The 7,890-nt window shown below is 42.9% G+C and overlaps 1 protein-coding gene across 1 annotated transcript in view; it reads right to left on the minus strand.

Moving 5' to 3' along the window:
- The window catches only part of HDAC9 (histone deacetylase 9), a 642,497-nt gene extending 635,131 nt beyond the window's left edge, over positions 1-7,366 (minus strand). Inside the window, exon 1 of the mRNA XM_067562102.1 lies at positions 7,257-7,366. The gene's annotated coding sequence lies outside the window, so the exon portion shown is untranslated. The remainder of the gene's footprint in view (positions 1-7,256) is intronic.
- Positions 7,367-7,890: the final 524 nt, after the last annotated feature.

Consider the following 7,890-nt stretch of genomic DNA (forward strand, 5'->3'; position numbering starts at 1 on the left):
CACTGTTCACTGCACCTTGCAGGGCTTCTACTCCCCCTCTCTTGCTCTACTTCCTATTTCTGTTTAAATAGCCCAGCTCTCGGGCAGGACACAGCATTCTTGATTACGCCCCAGGCTGTTCCAGCCACAAGGTCCAGCCTGTCCCTTAAAGGGGTAGAACACTCCTTCACAAAGTATTTCTTTTGTTTTTCTTTCTTTCCTTGCCCCAGGTAAGGCGAGAGTTAACTGTGGGAGCAGAAAGGCAGGAGGACAAGAGGGGATGTAATAGGGCACCTTCATCCCAGGTTACCAATAAGGAATTGACAGTCATGATCACAGCAGTAGCAAGGTCAACTATGTATAGTTTATATTTTTTTAACTAGAGCTAACAATAGCCAATTAGAGTGCAAACTGTAGATACTTTGTAACAATATATTATAAAAATGGAATTACCAAAATGTTTGCCAGTAATCACCCTCATCATTTTGCTTATAGAAAATATTCCTTTCCCTTATCCTTCTGTTTCTTGGCTTTTTGGATTGTAAGGTCTTCAGGTCAGTGACTTTATTTGTTTTCTGAACCACCTATTTAGTCATCAATGAGGTACAAATAAGAAGCAATCAATTATTACAATTTTTTCCTATAGATTTGTGCAGTTGGAAAATCATGATCTCCATGCAATTTCTCAACATCCTTGTCCTTTAGAAAAATACAATTTTGATTAAAATAGTTGACGGAAGTTTTTCCAGAAACATTCTAAAATGTGTGTTATGTTGCATGAGAACTGTGTGCACGTCTATGCTAAGAAAAAAAAGGAGTATTTTAAACATGTTAACTAATGTATTAAAGTCCCACTGAAGATAAGGCAATTGTAGTGCTAAAAAGTGTTATCTGGTCAAGATAAATTCTAAGTTCCCCCATAGGGTTTACCTTGACCAGCTGACATTAAAACTAGGACTGTCTTGTCTTCAGTAGGACTTTAACATGTTAACTCGTGTTTAAAAATACACCTTTCCCCCCAATGTAGACATAGACCTTTTACATATAAACAGGCTAACACGAGGGATGGCATTCTTCATTGAAGAGTACACAGATTACATGCAGTAGACTCAAAGCAGAAGTTGGAAGAGTCAACAGAAAACTTAAGCATACAAGATATTTTCATCAGTTGTTTTATATTCTCCTCCTCCCTACCCCAGTGAGTGTACATTCATTACTCTCTATGCTGTAATTTGTTTGTCTTTATTTACTTCTGTGATTTAGGAATATAACTAAAAGATTATTCACAAATGGCAAAGGGACAATGTCAGTAATCTTAAAAAAAAAATGGAATCCCAACTTTAGTTTAAAAGACACTGTATTTGTACATAGCTCTGAAACCCACTACTCTGTTCTGCAGCTCCTCTGTTCCTACTCCTGGGTCACACCCTCCATGCCATCTACCTGAGAGTTAACAATTACTCCTCTCCCATTCCCGTGACTCGATTCCAGGACCTCCATATCTATTGCAATTCTCCAAGCTTCTTGTGGCTCTTTTTCTGTAGCCCACAATGCAGGGCTTTTACAAGATGGCTCCACTCAATATTCCACCCCCAGGCACCTCCCAAAACAAAACAAAACAAAACAAAACAAAACAAAAAAAACCACCACCAAAAACCCTCTTTTTTTCTGAGCTCAGCTTGCCCCAACTGGGTTAGTTCTCCTCCTTTGCCTAGAGGGAGACATGAACTTTCTGCTTAGTAATTTCCCCAACTCTAGCCAATTCTCTCCAACAAATCTCAGCCACAGCACAATCCTATTAATGTTCTGCACTGTTAGCTCAACTACTGTTCTCACAGCTCCGATACCTGGCAACTCCTGACTGTTTCTCCCTGCTCCCCTTTCTCAGCTACTGCCTGAATCTTTACAGAACCCAGGTGCCCTCTATCAGGCCACATTGCTAAGTGACTGACTACTCACAGGTTGAACCCATTCTCACTTAAAAGGGCCAGTCACTTTTTCACCCAGAGCATTAGCAAACAAAGGGAAGATTTTGCTTCTTTCTGCAAAACACCCCATGCTGCATTCCAAATGCAAACAAATCTCCTACTGACTAAAATGGGAACTTTGCCTGGCTATGCAGTGCACTCTCAAGCTTTTAAGATCAAATCATCTTACCACTGTCCAGCCTAGGTCATCAGGCCACATTGTGAAGGGGTCCCTGGATATCCTGTTAGAGATGAACAGATTCCTCCCACCAAAGACAGCAGAGCAATAGTGAGCTGCTCTATGGCCAATGGCCACCATTGCAGCCTCAGGGGCTGAAGAAACCAGAGGAGAAGCTGTGGAATCTGTGCAGTCATGGATCCACCATCCCTACTGTTGTCCTTCAGCTGCTGCTGCTCCCTGAAATCCCCTTGCACGTGGTGGCATAGGGGAGCACAGCTTGGCACTGTGGTCCCGTGTGTGGTGTCCCTGAACTCCACACACATAGACTGTGTTCAAGGAATTTCATGGCCACAGGGGAGGTAGTTAACATTTACCACGTAGGGCTTAATCCGATAATGTAAACTCACGCAGTACCATTGATGCAGGGGGATCATTCATATAGTAAACACTACACCTGGTAGCAAGTAAGGGCATGTCTACACATGGAGCTGTTCCTCATAAACTATTCCTAATTAACTCCATGTGTGAACGCTCCTATTTCACAAAAAGAGTGTCTTTCTCCCCTGTTTAGCTTAACACAGTGGTTTAAGATGAACAGAAGCAAAGCACGCTTATTCTGGGAAAAGAGTTAATTGGGAACAACCCCAGATATAGCCAAGCCTTAAGTGCTTGGAGGATGAAACCCTTTGGGCTCAATAATATGTGGTGCTCACTGCACTTAGAGAGGTGCTTGGCCCCCTAAACATTCATTAACTGAAGACAGTCATCATCTATCAGGATCAGGCCCTGTATGAGTAAATCCTGTGGAAGATATACATTGATAGTATTATCGCTGGAAGAGTAGCACACAAAAGTGTGCAAAAATAAAACAAAATCTACAAAAATTGTAGTTCTCAGATCTCAACTTTGAATTTATTAAATTAAAAATGCCGTGCTTAAATACCAATCTGAAATTGTTACTTTTCTTTATTGATTTGAGGTTTTATTACATCTGGCTGTATTCACTTCAAAACTATCCAGATCAACAAACATTTTTGTTTTAGAACAAAACAGTTGCCAACAATCAAACTCAAACATTAAATTTGAAAAACAATTGCAATTCCTTGCATGAAAGCAATAAATATAAAACTGTAACTTAGTAAAATGACAGGTAGAAGTTGGCCAGATTTGCCCTTAATGCTGTGAAGATGTGCAGTTGTTCAGCAACGTTGTGTGGATCCCTTTCATTTACAACATACAGTAATATTCCTGCAGGGAGTTTTTTCCTTTTGATTGTTTCTTGCACATTTTCATTTTCTTTATCGCCATTATCTTATTTTTAAAAGGGCCTCATCCAAAGCCTACGGAAATAAATGGGAGGCTTTCCATTACTTCTATGGATACTGGATCAGGCTTTAAAGATGTGGGGTTGGATCTTCAGCTGATATAAATTGTCACATCTCAATTGACTTCAGTGGAGTTATGACCATTAACACTAGCAGACGATCTGGTTCTGAGCTGTGTGTGTTGGTAAGCAACATCTGTGAGATAATGCAGGCGTTCAAGGACCTACTGAAGAGATTACCTGGCCAATACCTTGTTCTTTCATTTCCTATTTTTGGAAATCACTGGGCTATATTCCAGCTTTCTAGATTTTTTTTTTTTTTAATATATTTCAATCACTTCAGTAAGTTTAACCTCCATGTTACAATAGGGCTTGATTAATTTCCAAATTAAATTTCTCCTATTAAAAGAAGTTAAGCACTCCTATCATTTGTATTCACTCACAATGATCATGTTATTATAAATTAGCATGAACTAGTCACACTACTATAAGTGCGTGAATTTGATCAGGGTTCTTGGCATGTGAATTACATCTTTTAACAATACCTGAAACCTAAGTAGGATGCTGAGATAAGCAGCTGATAATTATTTCTCATTATTAGAACATTTCTGATGTCCTCATTTTTAGAATGAATTTATTCTTTGAAAATGACTTTTATATACATATATATTATCTGCTCTTCAGAAATTGTAATCTGTTTTATGTTTGACCTTAAGACTTCATTTTTTTTCATAATTTAAAGATTTTTTTCCTTTGCAACTCTGAGAGAGAGACATCTGTATTAAATATATAAAGTCAAATCACTAGTTCACTTCTGTTTAGAAACTTCAAGACACATGAAGGAAGGTGGTTGTAGTAAGCTGAAAGCAACTTAACAGGAATTACTGTTTCCCTTTGCTAGTGGATTTTTCACTAAAGCCTGCTACTCACTTGTGAAAAAGTGCTAGTTCACAGAAAGCGATTGGGAGGCCAAGAGACATTGTTTCCACAACTGACATTTTAGTCTGGATGAAAATTTAAAAATGCACCCAGAGATGCCGGTTATCAGAATGAAATGGAATATGAGACAGAGAACAGTGTTTTGAGTAAGGTTAACCTATCTTTAGTGTTGTAAATGAGAGTACCTTGTCAGCAGCAGAAGTGGAATGGAGTGCTCTTCTCTGCTGCGGGAGCCTTTCACTGAAGGGAAGAAAGGTTCTGGCAGGCGGGAGACAGAGGGAAATGGCTCAGCTTTTCCCCAGTTCCTCCCCGCTGCCAGAGCCTTTCCCCAGGGCCAGGAAAGGTTCTAGCAATGGGGAGCTGGCAGAGCCTCTCCTCACTGCTGGAGTCTTTCCCTGCGGCAGGGAAGAGGTCTAGCAGTGGGGAGCTGCTGCAGACTTTCCCAGCAGCATGCCCGCTACCAGAGATTTTCCCCACTGCCAGAGTCTTTTTCTATGGCAAGGAAAGGCTCTAGCAGTGGGGAGACAGTAGGACATTACACTGATAAAAAGAGCAGTGTAGACAGGGAAGCACAGCTTAGGGAAGGAGAGAACCACATTAGTTAGGTACTCAAGTACATTCCCACTCCCTTCAGGCACATCTTTACTTTACTCACCTAAGCTGTGCCTCACAGTCTACGCTGCTATTTATATCCATTCTAGGTAGACTATATGTGTATGTACACTACACACTGCCGAAAAAAGGGTGCATTGTAGACTCACGTACCCATAGAGCAGAGATATTTCAATGTGTACATGAGGGGGCCAGCACCAGTGGGCAGGCATAATATGGCTGAGAACACTGCATCTTCCCAGTAGGCATGTTTTTTCCACTGGGTTGGAAGAGGTCTGTTTGCTGATATAATCAAAAGGAGGTGTTAAAACTGTGTATTGTTGTAACGTTAATTTTACAAATGTGTTGATTAAGTTATATATACACACTTGTGAACTGCATAATGTATAACTGTAAAATGACACAATTCTCTGTGTGAGGGCAGAGAGCTGCCTTCCAATAATGCTCTGGTACTGTGTTAGATTCTGTGGGTACAAAACAAACAGGATTCTGTGGGTACAAAACAAATGTAAGACCAGGCCCTTCTGAAAGGAACGGGTGGGCTGGTCACAGAAAATTTAGAAAAGAAAACAGAGGGAAAATTAGATTTTTACAACTCTCTCAGGCAGATCGAGGAAGGTTGGTGCTGAGAGGAAGGCATTGGAAAAACCTTAATATGAAATGCTTTTCCTCTTTGCTCATAGAGTTTATAAATAAAGCTTGAAAGCCCTCGTACTTAAAAAATGAACTAAAATTGCATTTAGTGAATGTCCCAAAACTTTTCTTACTTGTCATAGAAAATTACATTTCTTCATTTCATTAAACTATTATCATAAAGCAGATAGACAAAAATATATATGAATTCCTTGGTTTATGTTATAATTTTTATCTGTGCTTATTCTGTGCTATTTATGACAAAGAAGAGTAACAGCTATTGCATTAGAAAAAAACACTCAGACCTTTTCAAATGTCAGAAGGTTCCATAACACACTTCATTATTTCTCTATCCATTCTAGGCTTGTTTTAAGTATTCTTCTATAAATTTATTTCATTCTTATGTATTTTAATAACACCTCCAAGTTTTGAAACTGCTACAGGAATCTTAACAAATACAAACTGCATCATGATAAACATAAATCTTTTAAGGGTGGATACCTTCTCTGCAGTATTCACAATGGTAAATCTTATTTTTCTAAAGTAACTTGAGGCAAAGTATCAAGTATTGTTACCATTATAATCTATTTTAGATTGTGCAGTAATATACAGAAAAATTGGGTATACTTACTTTGTTTGCAAAACAATGTTACCTTTTATTTTAAAGTGCCAAAATTAGCTAGTCTATGCTTATTTCAGTTTCTTACAAAGTTTTGGAATTTGAAGTCACTTAGCTACTTAGTCATAAAAAATAAAAACTCCCATCTTCCTGAAATTTGGAGTATAAGAGTCTTATATGAGGATTCAAATTAGCAGCAGGAAAGGCATATTCAGTTTTCCTATCATCCAAATGCTTCTAAAATAGCTACACCTGGCCCGTTCCTATTATTTAACCAAATGTCCTGTTAGCCAAGAAAGCACACCTTAAAACAAAATCCCTGCAGGTTGCAATGACTGTAAAACCACTTAATACTGGACGTACAGACATGAGCTCTTCCACCTGTTTTGTTACCCACTGTACATCTCCCACTGTGACACCACAGTGTAGGTTTTAATTACCCAGTTAGCCTTAACGAGCATATAATTTACTATTCCCCTTCCACCGGCCTAGAAATTATTTTTGTCAGCTCTTGAACTTTCCTGAAAACCTGGATGTTTTATTAATATGGTAGCTGGATCTGGCAGGGCACAGCACAGTGACAGCCGCTGCTGGGGGAGGGAGGCAGTCATGAAGATTTCCTTCCCCGTACAAAGCATATTATGAAAAAAACCAAACAAACCCCAAACCCTTCTCATTATTTATCTGCGCTCCAAAGAAATAAAAACTTGTTGGGGAATAATTGTCTCTAGCACTAGATCCTCGCCCCCCCCCCCCCACATCCTGGCACCAAAGAGCCAGGCAAACAGCCCACGATGCTGGACCCAGGCAGGAGCTGAAGTTGTGACAGCCAAGGGAAAAGGTCCTCACAATGCTGGCGAGAGGTGAGCCAAGCGCCCGGCCGCCAGGGCACAGATGGAGGGGGGCGGGGCGCCGGGGAAGAGCTAGCCCGGGGCTCCGGACTGATGGAGCAGAGGCAACCTGGCGACCAGCCCCAAGCCCCCGCCGCTCCCTGCCACTCACCTTGCCCGCCGCGCGGCTCCTTACCGCTTGGCCCCGGGGCTGGAAGTTCCAGCCCTGCCCCGAGCTGCCATCTTTCAAGGGCGCGGGAGGGGAAAGTTGCCGCGGCTGCCGCTCCGGCGGCGGCTGGGGGGTGTTAGCTGCTCATGGCCCGGGCGGCGCGCAAGCAGGAGCCGCGGGGGGGGGGGAGGAAGGGCGGCAGGCTCGCGCAGGGAGGGGCTGGGAAGCGATGTGCGAGCGCAGCCCGTGGCGACACGAGGAGGATTTGCTAAAAATAGCCCCTCGCGAGCGGCAGGGGGAGAGGCCGGCGGGCTGAGCCGAGCCGAGCCGAGCCAACCCGCCCCGCGGCGGGAGGGGGGCGAGCGCAGAGGGGGAGAGGCTGGAGAGGCTCAGTGGGGATGGGAAGAGGAGCCCTCGGGGGCTAGGGCCGTGCGGAGGGGGGGGGGCCGCCCCTGCAGCCCTGGCTAAAGCGCAGGAGAGAGCGGGGAGTTGTTCGGCGTAGGGCCTTGGCTGGTGGCCCGGCCCCGTGTGGCAGGCAGCTCCCTGAGTACAGGGCCCCGTCCGCCCCATGGCCCCCTGGGCCTGCACAGCCCCGTGGACACCCCGTCAGGGGTCCCCTAAGGAAAGGCTGGGCTGT

This window comes from Emydura macquarii, unplaced genomic scaffold, assembly GCF_026122565.2.
Source record: "Emydura macquarii macquarii isolate MOO-44397 ecotype Brisbane River unplaced genomic scaffold, CSIRO-AGI_Emac_v2 contig_2422, whole genome shotgun sequence".
NCBI lineage: Eukaryota > Metazoa > Chordata > Testudines > Chelidae > Emydura > Emydura macquarii.